We start from the raw sequence: 25041 nt of genomic DNA on the forward strand, positions 1-25041 counted from the left end.
GATCATTTTCATCTATTTTCGACTCTTTTTAATTAGAATTAATATAATTACTTGATTAATTTTAATTATCAATCAACAAGCCAAAGTATAGACAAAAATTAGGAATATTTATTAACTGCTTGAATTATTTAGTTATTTTATTCTTATCCAAATCTCAAAATACCAGTTGATTGCGTGGAAAAAAGATAGTTGGCTGACTAGTTGGGCATGCGGTTCATACTAGTTGTGAGGTAGTTTACAACTAGTACATTTGACTACAGGGTACATACTTATAGGTTGCGCGAGTAGGTATGCAAATCTATTGAGAAAAGGTTTGGACGAATCTGCTGTGGTTAGGTACAGAGAAAAATCTGAATCATCCTTAACTACCGGGAAATCCCATCTTCTTCATACTTTTCAAATATTGTGCTAGTAGGTATGCAAATCTAATACTCAAAATTCTGTAAAGCTATTAATAAAGTGTTTGGATGCACAAAATCGCACCTGCTGTGTTAGACTACGAAAAATCTTAATCATCCTTAACTACGGGGATTGCATATCGAGGGTATGAAACTTTGGTTAGGCATGTTATATACCGTTGGAAAGGTAATTGTATATACTTTCCCATATAAGTTCTATTTTCAGGTTTCAGAGACACTTACACAATAATACGAAAAAAAGAAGACAATAGGTCATATATTAAAAATTAAAAAAACCGCTGTTTCGAGTTACTAACCGCTAATTTTGATTGATAAACAAGTCGCATCCCACTAAGCGACCACAAAGCTCTTAAAGAAAAATACCTAAGCTTTCTTTTGAGCAAAAAAAAAATACCCCTTTTTGAAAAAAACATAAAAGTTATTTTTTATTTAAAAAAAAAAAATTTCAAACAAATTTTTTTTAATTAAAAAAAAATAAACTTGTAAAGACTGAAGAGAAATCTATCGAAAACATGCCTGAAAAATTTTCTAAATACAAAAGGTAATTAGTTATATGGATCCGAAAAAATGGCCGTTTGACCAAAATGTCAAAATTCTAGACCCTCCAACTCGGAGTGTGTTTGACCGATCCCATTGAAATTTTGTGTCATAACTACTATTTTATAGGACTAAGCTTGGTGCAAATTTCATCCCGATCGGAAGACATCGATATCAAAAGTTGGGTCACTTGAGGTGAAATGCCCCATATGTTTATAATGGACGATTAGCTCCGATTACAATTTTATTGCACAAAATGTACATATGTAATGTGATTAAATACAACCATGTTAGTCAGAAAATCCAGCTAAATGATTTTGTCCAGCTAGCTCGTTCTATTCGAACCACTATTAAAAATTTAAAGCTGCAGATTTTCTAGAAATGCGTTCAAAGATGTCGAATTTTTCGCATTTCTAAAGTTTTCATGGATGATTAATTCAAATTATTTACTAGAACGTCAACTAATTAATTGGCAATTAATTTGTGTCAAATTCTCTATGCAACCTTGCTAGGTATGTTTAATTTTGACTTGGGGGTATGTTTATTGAAGAAAGAGCAATCAGCTGGTCCTCTTTTACATCTGATATTTCATCATGGATGGAAAATTGAATTATAAAATTGTTCCTAGTTTCCAGAAAACTTTACCTAAAAGTGGATCGATGTACCTAAAAAGTAAATATGTATTTCTAAATAAAGATAGTAGGATAACAATTCCCATCGATGCCATATCAACTTCTGCACACACACTGAACAAATTTTGGCTATGAAAACAGTCCCTTTGAGCAGCGCGGGACGAAGCTATGTTAGAAAAGGTGAATAACTTTCCTCCCAGTTCTTCGATCTGACGTTTTAAAAAGAAATATTTTCCCTCTATCTAGCGAAATGAACTACAGTTGGGTTAATTTGACCACCCTTCTGTATCATTTGTATGCCCCTTCACATATAAGGGAAGCTAGTACATCAGTTGCCCGCACCAGAAAATGCATTGTCAATAAAAATAACAACTGATTTCCTGAGAATTTATTTGGCTACGTTCCATATGTACCTAAAATTGTGTGTTTGTACCGAACTAAATAAAGGTACGACTGCACCATCTTTTCCATCACTGCAGGTAATCCAACAGCTGATTTCGCTAATTGCGCAGCTGACGTGTGTGTGAACACCAAATTCAATGCCGCAATTTAAAGCTTAATTTCCCCAGCTAATTGGCCTGTTTGAACATAGTCTTAGAACATCGCCAAATGATAAAAAACTGCTATGTAAACAAAAAATTTCGCCCACGGTATATTTGACAGTTTTACCAGTTTTTACCCGAAAAGCGTTCCCGTACTTTTTGATTTTTCTCTCTTTCTTTGAGAGGAATTTTGTTTTTTGACAGTTTTACAGGTTTCATTCTGAAAAGTTGAGGAACGAAACTATTATTAAACGTGCGACATATGAGTTCACCGAAAGCCCAATCCTAAAACCATTCTACACCACGATGCACTTAAAGGTTAGTAACTTTCTAGTACTGCGCCTGATGAGGATTGTTTATATATATCTTAACTGGATCAGCATACTTTTCACACTATTAATCACTCTTCTTGTTCTTCTGTGGGATTTGAATATATTGTCTCTCCGCTGTAGATTGTGGTGCATTTTTTGTGCTCTCTACTGTGTATTCATAAATGTACATGCATACACACATACATATGTATGTACATAGTGATTGTGAGAGGAGACGGTGGTTTCTATCAATAAATCGAGCAGCCATTTAGTACATCCATGCCGCAAGCGTCAAAGGTGCTATGTATACTCGATTTCTTTGAATACATTTCGGCTCGTTGTTTTGCTACTAAAAGTGTGCAGTAATTAGAAATTGTTATGAAAATTTAAACAAATGCCACTGGACGTGAAAATCAATTTGGATAAAGTTTTAAGGATAACAGTAGTGTTAATAAGTCTTTCGCCAGATAAACAGTTATGTTGGTAACAATGATTTCAATGTAGATGTAGAAAACAAAAACTTCGGGAAAGCTGCCACATATATGTAGTACATATCAACAACCAAGATGAAAATGCAAGAAATGAAATAAATCCGATTGCACTAAAGTGGCAGGTTAAAAAACTTAGAAAACTCAATTAAGTGTTCCGCGGGAACAAATTCCGAAGTTGAAGTTAAGTTGTTCTTTTTTGCAAACGAAAGGAATACATCAGTTCGAATTTGTGTGCGTGTAGTTTATTCATGTATGTATGATACATATGTAGTAATGTATGAATGTAGTGAGTCCTTCGCTTGATAAATAACAACACTCCGAAATAGTAATCTGCTGACTACATTTGCCATTCCAAAACAATTTTAAAATAACGATTTGTGTTTAGAAGGCCATAAATATCGTAAAAATTACTAAGGCTTTATGTGTTTCTACTATATAACTTACATATATTCATATGTATGTACATACATATGTATGTGAACAGTTTATAACATCATTTGCTATAAAAATTCAAGTGTGTACTTTTTAATACGAATAGCAAAACGAAAATGAATGAAAGTATATATTTACATAAATACGTACAAACGTACATATCTATGCTAATTCAACGAACTTTTATTACAAACATCGCAAAGTGAATGTGAACACTTTCCAAAAGAAATGAGTACCATTCGAGGCGGTTGCATTCAATATAATTGAATTTACCCAGCGCCGGTACACATATCAGATACTTTTAATTTAGTATGTCCCTTCAAATACAATATTTTGAAAAATAAAATAGTGCGACTCGCTAAGCTCAGAGTCACCACGCGATAGTGCGAGCTTTATATCAAATCATCCAGCCAAATGATTTTTCGCGCTACTCACTCAAAAGTTCATTCGGTCGTTCTTAAGTACTGTGGAGTTTATCATAAGTTATCTGAGTGTTTTTTGTTCAAAGCTTAAATGACATGGGGTATTGTCTCCGACTATCAAGATCATATAATTCACTAAGATTTCTATAGCGGCTGGCATTGGCAAATCTCGTCAAAACCTGTGTAAGGCTAGGTCAAAGCCTGTTGATTTCAGAGTGAAGCTCCACATACATACATTTTAATGGTACTCTGGAGTTGAACATGATCCCATCTTTCAGTTCAAAACAGATGACATTATCAAAATAATAATCTTTGACCTAGACCAAGCAATTCTAGAAAACACCTTTCGAGCTAAAGCTTATACTTATTCTTACAAGTGATACTTTTGCATTGGTTTATTTATTTATTTATTAATGCACAGTATAGAGTATCTTACAGGTTTAGCAAAAATATAACAAACAACTAAAATTCGGTAGATGGAATATTAGCAATTAATATAAATTCCCTGTTAAGCAAATAAATTTAGATTTTATTTAGAAAATTTTATCTACATAGATAAAGCGAAATCAAGCAGATCGCAATTAGATAATACATTAAAACGAGCATTAAGGGCCTGTAGTTTAATGTTTGATTAACATAAATCGGCAACGACTGCTTTATCGATCACATGTTATATGCATGACAGGGATGTCTACTCTTTTAAGGGCCGGTTATTCAATGTCTGGTTATCACTACTTGCCGGTTAAACATCATTATCGACGTTTTCGACATCATGCATATAACATGTGATCGATAAAGCAGTCGTTAATTAATTATAATGACATAATAAGGACAGTATTTTTACTTTATGTAGAAAATAATGCGGAAAACCGTCAGACAAAAAAAAATTGCCAAAAATCAACGGTAATTTGCACTTTATTATACTAAAATTTAATGGGCTGCAAAACTGCATACCAAAATTTTGTCTAAAGTTGCTGATTACGAAGTTTGAAATTTTGGTCAAACTTTGCAGAATTTTCGCAATTTTTGCACAAAGTGTGAAATTTGGATTTATATCGCGTTTTTTAAGTAATCAGCTATACTTTGATAAAAAAATAATAAACATTGAATAAATTAAAGAAAAATAGCCAAAACTTGCTAAAATATTGCTTCCCAGCTTTTAATTGGTTCACTGTATGTATGTATATCAATCATAGATGGATTATTCCTTAGAATCGTATATTTTTGATGAAGTTTTTGAAATTGTCTACAAATCGTACTAAAATTAAGAGAGATTTTATTTTTAAATAGTTGTTGTGTCAAGCCTATTTCTGATTGAAGTTTTTAATTAAATTTATTTTTGGAAAAATTATCTATATTGATATATATTTACTCTTATTAGACTGCCCAAAACTTTGCCAGTTTGGCTTGGGGCAAACGAAGTGAGAAATGATAGTGTCAAATATAAATGCCTAGTGCAAAGTGCGGCTATGCACGGTGCCAATTCCTTTAATATCACGCGGTTCCACGAGGCAATTACGTTACGTTTTAAATGCGTAACACCGTATGAGGGATTATTATTACAAGTTGTAATTTTATTCTCAATACACCCAGACAAAGGTTTAGTTATAATTACCAAGATTTGGTTATAGTGACCAAGTGGCACAGTTGGATATGGCGAAATAAATATCTAGGTCACGAAAGTCTACAATTTACTTGAGACTTCTAGTTGGGACAAATGTATATTTGTTAATAATTACAAAATGATTACCTTGAGTGGACAATATTGTTAGTTGAATAAAATCGTTGTTGAGCAAATATAAACAATGCTTCGGTTGATACAAGTTTTCAATTAATTTTGTGAACTTGCTGTAGACTTAAATCAGCTAACCGTTTATTATTGGAGAAAAAGCTTCTGTTTGACACAAATAAAAATTTACTCGATGGTTGTTGTGTTTACTTTCTGCTTTTATTTGCATATATAAAGCATAAAAAATACATACATATTTACATACATAGAATTTTCTAAAAAGAAACGATGAAACAGGAACAGTCGTGCAAAAACCCAGGTCAATTTCTGCTGTAAGTGCTGGTTTAAGTATACTGCTTTGCTTTTTCCTTGGCTAAATAGATACTTTCTAATTATAATTCACATGAATTATATATTCACTGAGAAACCCCGGTTGGCATCAAACTTTATATTTTTAAATAACTACGCGCACACCGAAACAACTCGCGGCGATGGCAAAACTGAAACTGAGACAAACAAGTCTGGGCATGTCATAGCACACACTTTTCTTTCTCTACCTAGCGCAGTGATCGACATGCCATAGCTTACTGAGCGGCCTGTGACCACACATCGATAGTATCGATAGTTGAAAACTGTCGCCACTATCGATAGTTTTTGAAAACTATCGATGTCGGTTTTAGCAAGGCTTCACAATGTCTCTTCTTTACATCTCTACTCATTACATTATTTTTTTTTTATGCAAGAAAATTCACAACACAGTCGGCAAAAAAAAAATTTAAGTCATTGGGATTTTTAGCAACTATAAGCTTACACTGAGTTATAGTAAAATTTAATAAGCTATAAAATTGCTTACACAAAATTTTTATAGAAATTCTTGAATTTTTATTTATATTGTAGTTTTTTATGTTTTGTACATTTTTTATAAAAAATTAGTAGACACTAAATAAACAAAAAAAGTAGTCAAAACTGCTAAAAAATGTTGGGGTGCTATTATTTTGAGCGATACTATGTTCGTTTTCTTATAAAATGGTAAAATGTCAATAATTTCCCTTGTTCGGATTTTGATATGCGCCTCCGTATTTGATCTCAGTTGAACTTTCCCAGCAAAAAATCGGTAATCACTTTTAGTGGTAACGTGTTGTAGAAGGCATAGCGTATAAGAGAATGCAAAGTAGAATGCTGCATCGTCAGATGAAAAATAGAATGAATTGGGGTGTTCACAGTTCGTTCCAAATAGTGTCTCAAAATGTAGACGTCTACATTTTAAGACGTTTTCTAACCGTAAAATCTGTGGTGTTGTTGTTTCCCATACAAAATTGGAAAACGACGCCGTCTACATTTTGTCACACTCAAAGGTATGTTTTTTACGCGTCTACATTTTGCAACCTCGTAGCAGGGTTGCATTATGGCAATACTAATCACATTTTTTTTTATTTATTGGGCACGTTTTCTGTATTTGCATGTAATTTGAGCGCAATTTCTGATGAGAAGAAACAAATCAAGGAAAAGAAATAACAAATAATACGAATTGGTAATTAAGTTAAATAATTACAATTTTTCAGAAACAAAATCGAAAGGCGACATATAAAAAATGCACGCAAGGAAGAAATGTCTGGCAATACCAGAAAAGTTTTGAGACGATTTTGCGACGACTGCTAGAAAGGGGTGCTCACAGTTTGATGCTAAAGATGTCTCAATTGTGTCATTTTCAGACACAATTTGGAACGAACTGTGAGCACCCCAAATATCCAAAAATTCTTTTTCTACCGTTACTTTCTGTGGAAATTTGTCTCGCATAAAAATCATGTTTTGCTTTGTTCAGTTTGAAGCGAAGTCAGTCAATGAAGTGAAGTACAAGAGTGAGGAAGTTCAATTTTAAGCTTAATTAAATATGCATGTATGTACATACCGATTTTTTAAGTAAAATCTTAACACCTAAATACTGATTTATAAAATTTTTAAATAATTTTAATCTTTTAAAACATTTTATGATTTCAATTTAATATAAATAAGTATGTACATATCTAGGCATTCTACATTAGTTTCTCTGCAAGGCATTCTTTGTTCGCTTCTTTGGATTCTGTTTATCCATGCGTTCTCCCTTCGTATGAAGGTAATGTTGCGGGTAAGGGCTTACCGCCAATGACATACCTATGTTAAAATAATGCCTTCTTGAAGCGAAAGGGTGAGCGATTCCCATCGCCTAGCTCGTTTCCACTTTCGTTTCTGTGGTAATTGCGTTTTTTGCTGGGTTTATAAGAATGAGTTGTCAATTTAAATGAATATCTTTTATTTTGTTTGTTTTGTAGTATTTTAAATGTATTTATATAGCCAATTTCACTTCTTTGCACTTTAAAAGGGACAAACACAATCCGATTTTAATTTTGCCATATAAAAAAGATTTTGCCTGTCGCTATTTAAGGGGATGCAAGGGCATGTATATAATTCAGACGCATAAATTAATAAGTTTATTTTATTATTATAAAAAGTTATTTTTGATGCACTCAAATTAAAAAAAATATACCGTCTCTTTAATTTATAAATTATTTAATTTTCAAGCAATTGAGCGTTTCAATTCAATACCTTTCACGACGATAGTACTATCGATACTCTCGATGTTTTCAACTATCGTTTCGAAAACTATCGAGTGGAGGTACTATCGATTTATTTTTGGTGCACTCAAATAAAAAAAATATACAATCTTTTTAATTTGCAAGATTGTTTATCTTTTAATATTTCTTCATCCAAAAATTTAAGACAATAATTGAGTAGTCCACTTGCAAAGTGCTCCATGTAAAATTTTTTCGATTTTTAGTTTTTGGTGGTTAACATAGCAGTATTTAAAGTAGTTTCATGTCCACTAACAATACAGTGCAAAATCTTTATACATATATTCTGAAAAAATAGCATCAAATGTTAGCTACTCTAGCAAAAGTCGCTATAATACTTACTGTATGTATATATACACTTTCAAAAGTCGCTATGATATTTATTGTACGTATTTATACAAGTTAAAAAGTCTCCATCTTCTAATGAACTTAGAAAACTGGAAGAAAACGTAGTAGTTTCGGTGCCTAGTGGAAGACGTCGTAAAAAAGAGGCAGACCAATCTTCATGGAAGAGAGAACGCGAAAAGTTATAAAAAGCTAGCGATGTAAAAGTTATTGTTACAAAACTCGCTATATTAATTTTTTATATATAAAATTTGCAAAAACTACACTGAGAAAAAAACGCGTTGTAAAAATGAAATTTTTTATTTAATTACCGTTTAAAAATGTTCGTATTTAAATCAAGAGAAAGGTGATACCAAATTTTACGTAGTGTATGTATAATGGAAATATTCAATTTAAATACGCCTGTATTAAAATGAAGCCTTTTTCACTGCACGGATGGCGTTTTGCACGACTCAGATGCTTTTTCTTATGTAATTAAGAAAGTATAGGGGTATTCTCTGAGTCTTGCAAAGCCCTTGCATGGTGCACAGATTGCACGGATTGCACGGTAAAAACCGGTTTTCGTATGGGACAGCTTTGCAAACCGTGCAATCCGTACACCGTGCAAGGGCTTTGCAAGACTCAGAGAATACCCCTTATATGTATACAAAGCATGCACAGCCGTGACAACACATACACATACATGGTACATGTTTATCTGTACAAATGCACTAATCGCGCGCTGTGATGTTGATTCAAACTCAACATTTGGAAACACAATTACATGTACGGCTGTAGCTGAGTGTGCAAAGGCGCTTGATACGATTGGTCGCTGCCAAAGAGGTTCCGGGTTCAATTACCATCAGATTGGACATAAAATTAATTTTTTATTTATTTTTCTTCTTAATTACGAAAAAGCATCTGTGCACTTCACAACGACATATTTTATATCGTACATACTCAAATTTAAAACGAGTTGGTTGGTGCTCTTTCATATGCGTATTTTTTTTTAATTTAACACGTATTTTTAATTCTAAAATTTTTCCCCAGTGTACCATACTGCGATTTTGTTTTTTAATGTTATTAGGATCTCATTTATCCAAATTTTCAGATAATAAAAAGATACATTTTGGATTTTACTTGCTGTTGTAAACGTTTTTTGTTTTATTTATGGCTTACTATTATAAAATTATATAACGCTGTTTGCAAGTGGACTACTCAATTATATTTGTATAGTATTTGATTTCAAAAAACAATATAATACATTTTTACAAGATTAATAGATAAAGTTTTTTTCATATAAAAAAAAAATTAACCTTTCCAAGTGTTTTCCTGGAAGGCGGTTTCAAGATTTTGATATAGTTGTATCTGTTTTGAGAAAAGCCTCTCGCAAGGGCCTGATTACCCAACAACCGTTATGTATAGACGGGCTTGTTTATATAGCTGCGGAAATGTAGTGCACATATCTTCCCATTCCTCTAATGGGTTACTTTTCAAAGATGTTTTGCGCTTCCGATATAAGTACTTTTTTCGATACCTACTTGGATCGCAGTAAAAAGTATCGAGATCAAAAGTACTTGGTAAATCGAGGAAAGTATCGAGTATGTACTTGGATTTACTTGTATCGATTCATCCCTACTGATGCATGATGTCGATTGAGGGCCGGTTGTTCAATGTATGGTTATCTCCCAGTAAACATCATTATCGACGTTTTCGACATCATGCCTATAACATGTGATCGATAAAGCAGTCATTGTATTTAACCCGAGCTTCAAACTCCGATTTGTGCTAACCAGACATTGAACAAACGGCCCTGAACAACCGGCCTAAGTCTTAGTCAATGCCCTACTTGGATCGCAGTAAAAAGCATCGAGTACAAAAATACGTGGTAAAGCGAGAAAAGTACCGAGTATGTACTTGGATTTACTCGTATCGATTCATCCCTACTGATGCATGATGTCGATTGAGGGCCGGTTGTTCAATGTTTGGTTATCACGCCTCCCAGCCTTCGATATTCGAATTTTAGTCGAATTTTAGCTCCAAGATGGCGAATTTTTGAAATCGAACTTTGTGTTGCTAAAATTCGGATAAAATCGAATTTTTCTAGAAAAAAATCGAATTTCATCTTTATTTCCAAAAAATCAACTCTTCAACTTTATTCTTTCTGACTAAATTTGTCATCACCAGGGAACGGATTTTATGGAAATTGCCTTTTTTTCTGCTAAAGAGATAGAGTATATTCGATTAAGAATGTCCACGATTTAGCTTTACCTGATTCTATATATACACATTTGATGTTGCCTTTTTTTTGCCTTTTTTAAGATATTTGCCTTTTTTTTGCATTTTTTAAGATATTTGCCTTTTCTACCTTTAAAAAAGCGATTATAGCATTTACAATTTCTTTTTTAAGATTAAAAAATATACACATGCCCATGCGGCTTATATAAGCGTTAAGCGTAAAGGGCGAGGAAAACGCCCTTATTCCTGATAATATGAACGTTTCAAACGTTCCATATTTAAATTGGGCTCCACTTGTATCAACTTACGTAGAGCGCACATTTAGTACATTCAAGGCTTTTCTTCGCGAAAATCGAATGAAAATGCTGCCAGAAAACTTCAAAATGCATCTTGTGGTTCAGTGTTACTACAACTATACAGATTAAAGTTTTATTAGTTAGAAACTCGTAAGGATAAAATAGTCAAAGATTCAAAGTACAAATTTTTCATCTAATGAAACTAGTTCATAGTTTTTCTCTTTTTGTAATATAAACATTTCTAAAATAAATGTATTTTTTGATTGTTTGTATTTTCTGTCTTTTTTTAGTGCCATATTTTGCTTTTTTTGCAATACCTAGTGCCTTTTCCCGCCTTTTTCGCTATTTTGTTTTGCCTTTTTTGCAACACCTAGTGCCTTTTCCTGCCTTTTTATACCTTTCATGAGCATGAAATGGTATTATAACTTTGGTCCGATGTTTGTAAGTACCAGAACAAAAAGAGATAGACCCATGAAAATGTATACTTATATGATCAGAACGTCGAGCTGAGTTGATTTAGCCATGTCCGTCTGTCCGTCTGTCCGTCTGTCTGTCTGTTTGTATGCAATCTAGTCTCTCAGTTTTCGAGATATCCGGATGAAATTTGGTAGGTGGGTGTATTTTTATAATGTATTAATCATTTGTCGGAACCGGAAGAATCGGACCACTATAACATATAGCTCCCATACAATTATGCAGCTACGAACATGAAATTTTGCAATACTTGCACCCATTATCAACAGAATACTTATAGTGAAAATTACAAAGGTCGGGTCACTATAACCTATAGCTCCCATACAACGGATTGTTCAGATATAAAATTTTGCGTTATAACTCCTCCATTTATATAGCTAGGAACATGAAATTCCGCACTGTTTTCAATAATTATCTACAGAAAACTTACAGTGAAAATTAAAAAGATCGGGTAACTATAACCTATAGCTCCCATACAACTGATTGTTCAGATATGAGATTTTTCGTTATAATTCATCCATTTATGTAGCTAGGACCATGAAATTTCGCGCTGTTTTCACTCATTATCAACAGAAGACTTACCTCGAAAATAATAAAGATCGGGTCACTATAACCTGCAGCCCCCATACAACTGATTGTTCAGATATGAGGTCTTTTATCATAACTCCTCCATTTATGCAGCTAGGAACATGAAATTTCGCACCATTTTCACTCATTATTAACAGAATACTTACAGTGAAAATAACAAGGATCGGATGACTACAACATATATCTTCCATACATCTGATTGTTCAGATATGGGATTTTACTGTAAAACTTCTTTATTTGAATAGCTAAAACCGATAAATTTCGTAAGATATTTTCTAAATAATAATACAAAGTCTACTGAGAAAATCGTCAAAATCTATGCTGTATAAGCTTTATCTCCTATAGCACTGATTGTTCAGATACCAGTTTTTGCGATATATCTCCTTTATGTAGGAAACTAAACTCAATAAATTGTGTTACCGGTTTACATACCGATCACATAGCGGTGAAAATCACTTAGATTGGTGTCATATAAAGTATATCTTCCATACGGGGGGGTGAAATAACACAAACGGCAATAACGCAAATTTGTGTTATTTCCCATTTGAATGTGAAATAACACAAATTTGCTTTATTTCATTTCTCGTTGAGCAATAAGACCAACTTTTATACTTAACAATTTGAGTAATAAAGCAAACTAGTGCACATATGTACGTATGTAGTCACCCAGTTACATTTGACAAAAAGTAGTACATGAACAAGTTAAATGGACGGATTTGTAAGTATACAATTTTGAAAGTGCCCGGCGTCGCGGCGGTCCGCGTTGGCGCGCCGCCCCGCGCCACCCCGCGCCGCGTTCCACGACGCGCTCGCGTCTCCCGCCCCTCCCCTCCTTTCGCAATTATGTACTGGTGGCATTATAACCGTTTAGAAAAAGGAAAAATTATAAAATAACACTAGTTCACTTCTGAAACTGCTTTTTAATGTCCAAGTAATGGGAATTATTGTGTATGGTGTTATTGCATGCTGCATCCCACCCATAGTGGAATTTACCAGGTGCCCCTGCTTTATTTGAAAATTTGCCTATAAAATGTAACTATAAGGCAGCCGAATGTCAGAAAATAAAGCGAGAAAGCCGTGTTATTACTTCATCTGTTTATTGCGACATGGTTCCATGCAAACTTTTTTGAAGGTTTTCCAGCAATGTTTTTAACAACATATTAAAAAGCATACAGAATAAATTCATACAAAAGCGCTATGTCCAATATGCGGAGCAGTTTTTAAAGACGATGCTTTTCCTATATTTTGTTAGACTTTTCATAAGTAAAAATATTTTGTGAATATTACTTTCTTCATATGAATTATATCACATTTTTTGTTTAATTCAAGGCCTATCAAACAGGTTTAGAGCATTTGAGCAAAAACAACATTTGCCTGTATTTTGTTGTTGCTTCTGGTATCGAAGGTGCCAAAAACTGTTCTGATTTTTTTCTCCTACATCGTGCCATGCGAAATACGAAAAAGGTAAAAAATTTAAATTGAAAAAATGAAAATTGTTGCAGCTTTCTTTCTTAGTAAATTGGTTCGCTTCTCGAAGCATTGATCCACCATCCTGTGCCAGGTCCAGTAATCAGCGGTTGTGCTGCTGAGATGGTCGAGCTTTCCAAAAGCTGCTATTTAATCGCTGGTTTTGTATGGAAAATGTTTCACATGCAAATAGATTTTAACAATTTACAATTTTTTGAGAAGAAATGTAAAATATTTGACATTTTCGAGAACAAATAATTTGAAATAAATCAAATCAGCTGCTATACTGATATTACCTGTTCAATGTGCCTTGGTTTAACTGTATTTTTGGAATAAACAAAGTTATTTTTCCTTCTGTCAGTAAACTGTGGTTTTTTTTACAAATAGTATAAATAAGCAATGGGAAATAAGGCAAAATTTGTTTTATTTCCAACCTTTGTTGTTTAATATCGGAATGAAAATACTCGATATTCCAAATATCGATACCAAAATCCAAAAAATTTATATGAATATAGGTCTCGTTTATAAGCCGCTGTGGTGTAATGATTATAAGTGCTCAAAACTTGAAAATGAAAAATAACTTCCCATTTAAACAAAATCGCCGTTCAAAGTCGACATAAAACTGTAGGGACCCCTTTTATGCCACAACATTAATAGCCCGAACACAATGAAAATGACGAGCTATGGACCATAGCTGTCAAATTATTTTAATACGTACTCTTATGTAGATAATTATTTTGGCGACGACCGGGCTACGCGACGACTGTGGTTGTGGCCAGATTAGATCTATTTCTGTTTTTCCGGCGACAGATAAGGTTCTTCCTCTTCTTTTATGTCAAACTCGTACAAATTCATGATGTCGCCGACGCATTCAAAAAAATCATGTCGCTTTTGACAAAGCGTTTAAACAATGAAGATAACAAATTGGAAGCTGTGGCCCGTAGCTCCTCGTTTTTAATGTGTTCAGAACTTAAGGCGGACTTGACAAATCGGAGGAGAATCTCCCCTGCAAAAAACGGCTGACCATATCGGAAACAAACTATCGATTGTAGGCTCGCCTACATATGTACATACATACATACATCAAAGAAAATTTTACTTCATTGTTAGCTGTAGTGAAAAATAAAGAAGAAGTCGGTGAATTTAAAGAAAGAATTCATCAAAATCCGTATATTCTATTTGTATATAAAAAAACGCTATGTGTATAGAGAAGAAAACATTTTAGGCCTGTGTGCTTATGCCGACTATGGAGTCAGTGACTATAGTTCTGAAATACAGTGCAACGCCAACGTGGGACTGCAGCAGAACCTAGGAATGTTTTTAGCGACGAAAATTCAGACCCCGATGAAAAATAAGAAGAATTGTCTGAGCTCAGTGGCTCTGAAAAAGCTTGCGAAATTAAGTTAATATTCGACAATATATTTTTACAACTAAAACAAACACATAACCTAAATCGAATTGTATTTTTTAATTTGGTTTCATGTATTTTTGGATATTTCGCTGCCAACTATTCAATAATTTATCAATTATTTAGAGGTTAGAATAGTGGTCAGAAAAATCACTAATTATCGCGATATTTTCCCAATAGTGAGCGAGTGAACATACTGTAAGGCAAATGCGCCCGTGTGTGTGCAAGAAAGGGATGCACTATCACACGCCCAGAGAAGTGGTCACTTTTTTCCCCTAGCCCATACAAAACTAACCGCTAAACTGACGAAAAGTTTTAGTCAGTTTTCCCAATAATTTAACCGATAATCATAGGTCAGGCTTCTTGCAGGGTCGATCAAACACTAACATATTGTGTAACAACACGTAGAGATTGAGGTGTTGGCTTAAAACACCGAGGTCGCGGGTTAAAATTCCACCACATGCAATCCTAACTATATTACACATTTCTGCTCTTAAAAGCCCAATTTATATCGGGAAGAATTGTTAATAACATTAGCCTTGTAATGTGAGTTTATGACTCGATTCCAAAAAATATCGTTTTAAAACTATCGAGCAGAAAATATCGGTATCGAATGCTAAAAGTATCGATATGGTATCGTATCGTATCGAAATTCGTATCCCTAGTCAAAATAAGCCTTTTAGGCGTGAGCTAATGGGTTAAAATGTCCTACAAAAATATTTCCCATGAAATTTTATTATATATGTCTTAAACTTTGATTTCGTTCAGACATTTATTTTAACTATTTTTTCGACTTTTTTGAAAACTACTTAGGCCGAGACATGAAAACTTTAGTAGGCCATGAAATAAAACTAAGAGCTAACTTTCGCAAATCCACCGAGTGTTTTATTACTGGCTGGGTATACTTTCAGAGAATGTTAACAAAGTCCGGACTGGTTTCGGCTGAGCCATAGTGTAGTTTGAGTTTAACTTTTTAGACAGGTGGCCACTCTCTTCAAGCACCTCAAAAATATTTTAATTGTTGCATAGTATTTTAAGCACAACACTTTTTAACTATTACCACGTTTATACGCATGCATAAGTCGCTTTAATTCATTTCGCCGCGATTCAAAACATATGTATAAACTGAATTTCAATTCGCTTTGAAAGAGCGAATTGTTTTGGCTCACACTCCATTTCAAATCGGTAGTTTAATTCTCCAGACAGTTAGAAAGAGTGTATAAACACCGCTCTCACTCAAAGCGAATTGGAGATCAGCTGTTCCGCTCAAATACCAAATAATCGCATCAGTATTTAAAAGCTGATTAATAATAATCGTTCTTTTTCTTTGCCACGATTTTATAATGCCGAATAAAACTAGATTTTTATCACTTCCCATTATGTTAACTTATAAAATGTCAAATGAAAACTGCTCACTTTGTTTGCTTTTGAAGACGGATGCTTTGATGCCGATATAAAGCCGTAAGTATAGACACTAGAGCGAAATGTGTACGGTGTCAATGCGCTTTCAATTAAGTCGATTATTCTGTGCGTATAAACGTAGTATATATTCGACTTTTCAAACAGGTGGAACCCCTCCTAAATCTAATTAAAAAATAAAGTTTATTCAAAACCATTTCGATTGATACCCATATTGGCGTAATTTATTTAACTTATTAAATAATTTGATTTTGATTTTCTTACATACATATGGCACAAAACTAAAACCATATTACACATGTACAGGGCAAGCCCTTTAATTTGACACCTCCCTCCTTTTTGAAAATCGAACGAACGATACAAATTTTATGACTTGGTGTTAAATATTTAACGTAAACATCTGCGGAAGCAATTATTTGAATTTGACACTTCATTTTTTTTTAAATTGAACGAACGATACAGATTTTATGACTTGGTGTTAAATATTTAACGCAAACATCTCCGAACTCGATTCAGAAGTTGAAATAAAATTTTTTTTTTTGGAAAATTCGAAAAAATTCGAATTAAATCGAATTTGCACCACCAAATTTCGAATCGAATAATCGAATGGTTGGGCAATGTTCGAAATTCGGAAAAAATCGAATTTCAACCCCCCACTACCCATCCCTAGTATTTAACCCAAGCTTCTAACTCCGATTTGTGCTAACCAGACATTGAACAAACGGCCCTGAACCACCGGCCTAAGCCTTAGGGCCGGTTGTTCACTGTCTACATAAATCGGAAGTAGAAACACCGGCTAAATACTGTGGCGAATACTGCGGCAACGCGAAGCGAACAGCTAGAAAATGGCTGAATGTTCGAGGAATGACGTAGAATGTTCGACAGTGAGAAACGTCAAGTGGGTGAATACTGCGAACAGCGAGAGAAAGAGATTGAACGATCAACTTAAGAAAGTTCTAGAGTTACCATGAGTGCGAACGCAGGTATATAAGGCCGCCGCTACAGCGAAATCAGTCAGTTGAAAGTCAGCAAGCTACCTGACAAGTTAGCTGAGAATAAGCAATCTATAAGTTCAGCAAGTTTTGTAAAGTGTTTTAATTGCCTTAAAAAGTATTGTTATTAGTTGTTATTGCATAAACAAATATTGTTAAGTGTTTGTTGTACAATAAAGTTAATTGTACTGTAATTTGGTCATCGTGAGCGTTTATTTAACAATCCAGCGAGACGAACCGAATGGTTTTGGCAAATTCGTCATCTTATAAGCATGATATCGAAAACGTCGATAATGGTGTTTAACTGGGGGGTAGTGATAACCTACCCTAGCCCTAAGGGCCGGTTGTTCAATGTCTGATTAGCACAAATCGGAGGTAGAGGCTCCGGTTAAATACAACAACTGCTTTATCGATCACATGTTATATGCATTTTGTCGAAAACGTCGATAATAATGTTTAACCGGCAAGTAGTGATAACCACATATTGAACAACCTGCCCTTAGGGCCGTTTTAACCATCTCTGGTTAACACTAATCCTCAGTTAAACATCGTTACCGACGTTACTGACTCCATGCACACAACATTGTGTCTATAACGTCGGTAACGATGTTTAACTGGGGATTAGTGTTAACCAGAGATGGTGAAAACAGCCTTACGACCGGTTACTCAATGTCTGGTCAACACTAATCTCCGGTTAAACATAGTTATCGACGTTACCGACTCCCTGTTGTATGCATGGAGTCGAAGACGTCGATAACGATGTTTAACCGCAGATAAGACATTGAGTAACCGGCCCTTAGAGTTTTTTCCATAAAAAGGGTAAACATTGCGGAGAGTTCTTTGTAGAACATTAAGATTATCCGCTCAATTAAAACTGATCAACCTATGATGCAATTATTAACATTGAGAGTGGATGAAAGTGAAACGACTGTCCTTTTTTTCTGATAGTCCAGATGTATGTTTAAAAACATTTTTTGAACGCGTTCAATTCTACTTATCGCAAGTTGATAAAATAGTATGTCCAAATGAGCAGCCCTATGTTGTTATCCATCGCACGCTCGATTTTGGTACGAATCGGAATATCGCTATGCTCTAATCCGCTTCTTCGTACCGTTATTTCGATATAAGGTGGCCGCTTTCGTAATTCGTGGTGTTGGACGTATCTGTCAATTTGAAATATTTTGGGGATATTTTGTACGAAGGGCAAATGATGTCGGAGCTTAATGGTGTAGCTATGGTGGGACGTCAGAGGCGGCCTGCACCGGGTACCTGTATGCGGTGACACCTGACAGTCAAAAAATAAAAGCTTACGCAAATCTTCACTACGTTTATCACCGATAAACTCACTCACACTCAGAAACATTCACTTATTAGCTCTAAAGGGCATTTAACTAATTATCGTTAAATATGTTAATTAATGTTTCCCCTCAGAGTTAAAAGATAAGGGCTCATTAGTTAATGAACAATTTTCGTTCAGTTTGAAATCAAATATAAAAATAAGTATTTATATAATTTTGCGGGCACTGCCTCAACAGTCGCAATGGCTGAGTTTGCAGAGCACTGGTGGGCCATTCGACAGATCCGAGGTCGAGTCCTCAGGCAGGAACATTTTCTTTTTGCTTTTTTATTTCTTTCCTTGTTGAATTTTCAGAAACTTATTCTTTTTTTAACTTTTTTTAACTTAATTTTCTTTTGATTTGTAGATTTTATTGTTTTAAAAAGGAAACATTTCTTTTAATTTCATTTAATTTTTAGAAACTGTTTGCTAAAAGACAAACAAAACCACTAACAGGCCAATTCTTGCATTTTCCATTCAACTCAACACAGTCTTTTGAAAGACAAAAGGGCTTTCTATTCCGGCAACTATCTGGAAAGCTCTCTTCTGTAATTTAGATGGCTAATTAAGAGATCCGCTGACGAGGAGGCGTTAATTTGAAGCTCCTTAGCAGGTTTTTCAGGCGGTACGGCTTTCGAAGTCGTTCAGGCTTTTCATGCGAGCAACTCCACAACAAATTTTTTTTAGCTTGAAGTTTCTTTACATTACACATACAGTAGGTTTATTCCTTATCTTTTTGGACTAAAATCTGAAATGTGTCAAAATGCCAGAGCGTAAGCAAAATGCGCTCACTAAAAGAGAATAACAGGAAAAAGTAAAGGAACGCAAAAACCAAGTTTTTAGTCCAAACAATGGCTACAACAACACTAACGTCAAATAAGAATAGAAATGTATGTACAAAAACATTCACACAAGCACAAGCACGATAAACACTTACTATATCAATTATTTTTTGCCTCCTCCCAATTTCAATTAACTTTTTTTACTTTTTAGATTATTCTCACTTTTTGCGTATTCTTTAATTTCCGTTAATTTAAACTCAGTGGAGTTTGATACTTTTCAAGATTTTGCTAGCAAACATTCTTCTGACTAAATCTGACTACTTCGGACTGAAGAGAGTCACTCTCACTGAGTGTTGCTCTCTCATTTTTGCTGTCATTTTCGAGTTAAGGAACGCTATTTCTGGGAGATAAGGAACGCAACCAAGGCATATTCAACAAGGTAGAAGTGACAATTCAGTCGAGCTCTCTCATAGCTGACTGTAATGTCAAAAAATGCAAACAAAGAAATTAACCCTTTGTTATGCATTTACCATATTTGATAAAACTCAACGGCCCGTAGCTATAGTCAAAATAAAGTCGACTCCTAAAGTTAAAAGCAGCTTTTTGACATAACTTTCAATGGAATATCTGTCAAAAAAGCGGCTTTTAACTTTAGAGTCGACTTTATTTTGACTATAACTGCGGGCTAATATCTTTGAAATGAAAGTTTTTGTAGATATGAAAATTTTTAAAATCGCATTAGAATCAGCATCATTTTAGGTATTGAATTTTCGTTTTAATGTAAATGTGGAAATACATACTTACACAAAATTATACACTAAGTGAAACACACTCATTTATAAACCCATTTTGGCAATTTTCTTGCTTTTACTAGCCCAATGTTTTTAAGCATTTATTTTTTTTATTCAAATACTTAATTTTAAAGTATATTAGACATTCAAAAAACTTAACTTCAATAATTCAGCTATTAAATTTTTGCAATTCGAAATTTCCTTTCCATTAAATTTATTAGAAGTTAATTTCAGTTTCTTTATGTCAACAAGGAATTCTGGTTTAGGTTTTATTAGACCACCATTTGAAATTTGGTCTATCCATGTATATGAGTGGAACATTTTCTCTTCATATTCGGTATAATAATTCCTGCACCTGGGAACAAACGCGTCCGCTTAGAAATACCCGGCTGCGATGGGCAACAAATAAAGCCACTGGCACTAAAATGGTCTTCGCGCACACGTGAAGAGTCTCGTAATGAAGTATTGATAATTCGGAGTTTTAAAATAACGCACAAGTTTGTTGTCCTGGCTATTGTCAAACACAACATACCGCCCGTAATTCCGTTTCATTTTATTATGTATTTAAAATCAGTCGCACAGCTCACAATTGAAAATTTATATGAAAAAAATTGAAATTTTTAATAGTATAGGGTTAAGAGTTGACATTTTAGTCGCAGTTCAAAAGAGAGAAATGTCAAAATCACTTGTTATGCAACTAGTATATATTTCCAAACATTCCAAAGGTAGTAGCAGCAGGGCTGCAGTTTTGATTTTTTTCTATTTCATGAAAAATCCGAACTGTCAAACTATGCTACATTCATGTACACATTCACATACACATACATTATCACAATTTTTGCTTGCTTTTGATTGGTCGAACGTGTTTACATTTCTTTCTGTTTAGACATTCTAGGTTTCTCTTTAATTTTAATTGATTCAGTTCTTTTGTTCCCTTTTTCAAAGGTCAAACAATAAATAATTTTTCCTTGCATTTTATTGCCCAAACTTGGTGTAAAATTCTTTTAAAATATGGTCAGTGTTATCGATTACGCCATTGTAATGATTTAATGAATAACTGTTAGACGACGCCTGAAAAGCCTGAAGCAAGTTGGAAATTTGGCATCTTTCAGGCTTTTCACGCTTTGCAGACATCGGTTGTGGAGCAGCTTCAATACAATTGCAGTAAATCATCTTTCAGGCTTGAGCTGCTCAAGCCGCAACGTCTGAAAAAAACTGCTATGGAGCTTCATTTTCAGTATTTATGTAAAGTCATTTGTAACAACCAAGAATATCATTGTTTTATTTAGAGTATTCAGCATATTGTATTTAATTGTGGATATAATTCAACACAACTCAAAGAAAAGTCACATGCATATAGCTAAATATTCTTTTAATACCGAGTCAACATTAACATCCAGATTGCGATGAATATTGAGAAAAGCTAGCCCATTGCGTGCTCGTTCTCTGCCCATATCTGCACATGCATGATGATATTCATTGAATTTTTTCGCAAAACTATAACTAAATAGGGGAGCGACCACATAAGGAAAAATTTCTGTAGAAAATTCGGAATCTGATTTTTTTCTCATTTTTAATGGATAACATAGCCCAACAAAAATAGAAAAAAAAAATTTGGTACGGCAAATTTAAAGTTGTTTTTGATAGACTTTCTTGTGCTGATTACGAATTCGTAAGCATCAAGGTCCCATTAGCTCCAAAATGTCAAAAAATCGCGGTGTTTGCAATATTTTAGAAGCTCTAGCAAAAAAAAAAAACAAAAGGTGAAAGAACTTAAATTAACCTAATATCTCTGAAAATACCATTCCTGCACCTTCACTTGATGGTCACTTAGTCTTAGTATAGTCCAAGGCACATTAAACAGGTAGTATCAGTAGAGCAAAAACAACATTTGCGTGTATTTTGTTGTTGCTTCTGGTATCGAAAGTGTCAAAAACTGTTCTGAATTTTTTCTTCTAAATCAAAGCGTGCCATGTGAAATACAAAAAATTATAAAAAATAAAAAATTGAAATTGGAAAAAATAAAAATTGATGCAACTTTCTTTCCTAGTAAATTTGTTTGCTTCTCGAAGCATTGATCCATCCTTTACAAGGGCCAGTAATCAGCGGTTGTGCTGCTGAGTTGGGCGAACGTTCCAAAAGCTGCTATTCAATCGCTTGTTTTGTATGGAAAAAGGTTTCACATGCAAATGGATTTTAACAATTCAGAATTTTTGTGAGAAAAAATTAAAAATATTTGACATTTTCGAGACCAAATAATTTGAAAATAAATCAAATCAGCTGCTCTACTGATACTACCTGTTCAATGTACCTTGGTGTAGTCATACTTTTATATGTTTTTATTTTATTTTAGAAAAAATGAGGAACAAGTTGAATCAAATTTTTGAAGGTTTATTATAGGTTTCAAAAAGAAGTGTCATTGACATCATTGTCATTGGTTATTGTGGTACGCCAACGGTACATTGAATTCTTATACAAAAATATATCTTTCTTATGATTGCAGAAAATCATAAAAATAATTAAATATTATAAAATTTTTAGCACCAGTAGCTGACACTACGGAAATGCAAATCAGCCACAAAACTCGCTAGTGTAATTTTTTATTTTGTACGTTTCAAAAAATAAATACATAATAAGAATTCAAAATCTAAAAAAAATACATTTTTAGAACAAAAACCAAGGCATATTCAACAAGGTAGAAGTGACAATTCAATCGAGCTCTCTCATAGCTGCCTGTAATGTCAAAAATGTAAACAAAGAAATTAACCCTTTACCATATTTGATAAAACTCAATATCTTTGAAATAAAAGTTTTTGTAAATATGAAAATATTTAAAATCTCATAAGAATAAGCTTCATTTTAGTTTTTGCATTTTCGTTTTAATGTAAATGTGGAAATGCATACTTACACAAAATTACACACTACATGAAACACACAAATTTATAAAACCGTTTTGACAATTTTCTTGTTTTAACTAAGTATCCCTGTGTTTTTCAGCATTTATTTTTTTATCCAAGTACTTAATTCTAAAGTTTATTAGACATTAAAAAAAAGCTTGATCCTTCTAAATTTACATCAAAACTTAACTTCAGTAATTGAGGTATTAAATTTTTGCGATTCGAAATTTACTTTCCATAAAACCTGCACCTGGGAACAACCGCGTCCGCTTAGAAATACTCGGCTGTGATGGGCAACAAATAAAGTCACGCGCACACATGAAGAGTCTCCTAATGAAACATCGCAGCAATTTGTCCACCGTTGTCGCTTCACTTAACAATTCGGAGGTTTAAAATAACGCACAAGTTTGTTGTCCTGGCTCTTGGCAAACATAACGCACCGCCCGTAATTTCTTTTCATTTTATATGTATTTAAGATCAGTCGCACAGCTCACATTTGAAAATTTAAATAAAAAGAACTAAAATTTTGACTAGTATAGGGTTCAGTGTTGGCATTTCAGTCGCTGTTCAAAAGAGAGAAATGTCGAAATCACTTCGACCTTGTTATGCTTTGAACAAAAACGTGTAATGTGCAAGTATAGTACTTGACATAAAACGTACGTTTCACGTGCAAGTGCACGCAATCCTTCCACCGAAAGGGGTCAAAATCGAATGCATACTATAATATCTTTTCAAAAACTGACTGAAATTTTTAATATATTTATTGGTTGGGGTTTATTTGTGCTTGAATCGCTATTTTAAATGGATCTCGCTCTTGTTTATTTGGTGTTACGCATTAGCCGCTAAATCCACAATACCCTTCGTTCCCCTATTTGCAAAAAAAAACAATGTTGTCTTAAAATTTGTTTTTTTTTTTTTATTTATGGCCTTTTAAAAATTTTTATTGAGCTAGAGCCCGTTTCTAATGAAAAAATGTTGTGGAAAAACAACAATCATTTACCCATAGATAGAAGTTATACATATGTACATAGCTACTATTTCGGAGATCACCACATATCCTCATCAGACTTCTTCACCGCGTTCACTGTGATATTAGCCGTTAGAAATGGCCTCAAGCTCAATAAATTGTTGAGATCTTAAAATATTTTGAACCATTATTATCTTAAACTAAATGATGGCAAATTTGTATGCATATTACCCTCCGACAGGGGATTTTAAACCCCCAAACAGACACGAGTTAATTCGATACCTCATTTGATGCCATATAAACAAGGTAACAGACAGTTCATTGGAAAAGATTACCAGAAATGTAATCTTGTTCAAGAAAAAAATTGCTCATAAAATAATTGCGCGAAAAAGTCTTCTTTTGTTGTACTTCCCAGGAATATAGGTTTTTAAAAAGATTTAGATGCAGTGGAAATGTACGATAGTTGCAAATATGTTTTCTTATTACTTCACCTGGTAGAATTCCACATACAATTGTAAGTGTGTAAAGTACAGAAACAAAATAATACGGATGAAATTTTACTAGAAGAAATTCTTAAAAGCATTTAAAAATTTAGAGATGTATTAGTATCTAAACACCGCGAACTGAAATAATTTTTCTATTTGGCAACTACTTTTCTCCAGACTAGATGGGAAGATGTCGTCTAAGTTGTCTGGAGAATTTCAGTTTTTCCAAGCATTTTTTTAATAAACTCTTTGTACCCTATTCTTATTCTTCTTTGCTTATTTTCTTCAATAACAGAGTTTGCCCTCACTACCTTAAGTATTTTCCGCTAGTCTTTTCTGCATATGTATTTCCCTGCGTCGCGTTGAAATGTTTGCTCTGAACATTCATCCAGTTCACTCTTCCACTCGAACAGTTGGGCCGTGTGTACGTCGCATTTGGTGAAACAACCGTGT

General features: G+C 33.8%; 1 protein-coding gene across 10 annotated transcripts in view; it reads left to right on the plus strand.

The window, feature by feature from the left end:
• Positions 1-2722: 2722 nt before the first annotated feature.
• Positions 2723-25041, plus strand: part of LOC118745772 (potassium voltage-gated channel protein Shal) — a 247371-nt gene continuing 225052 nt past the window's right edge. For 3 of the 10 annotated variants that reach the window (XM_036479434.1, XM_036479430.1, XM_036479433.1), the window contains exon 1: positions 2827-2920. The gene's annotated coding sequence lies outside the window, so the exon portion shown is untranslated. Of the gene's footprint in view, positions 2739-2826; positions 3183-25041 lie in introns of those variants that run through there. The other 7 variants (XM_036479425.1, XM_036479435.1, XM_036479427.1 and 4 more) reach the window with 5 other exon arrangements.

The sequence above is a fragment of the Rhagoletis pomonella genome, unplaced genomic scaffold (assembly GCF_013731165.1).
Source record: "Rhagoletis pomonella isolate Grant_MI unplaced genomic scaffold, Rhpom_1.0 Rhpom_scaffold_00009, whole genome shotgun sequence".
Classification (NCBI taxonomy): domain Eukaryota; kingdom Metazoa; phylum Arthropoda; class Insecta; order Diptera; family Tephritidae; genus Rhagoletis; species Rhagoletis pomonella.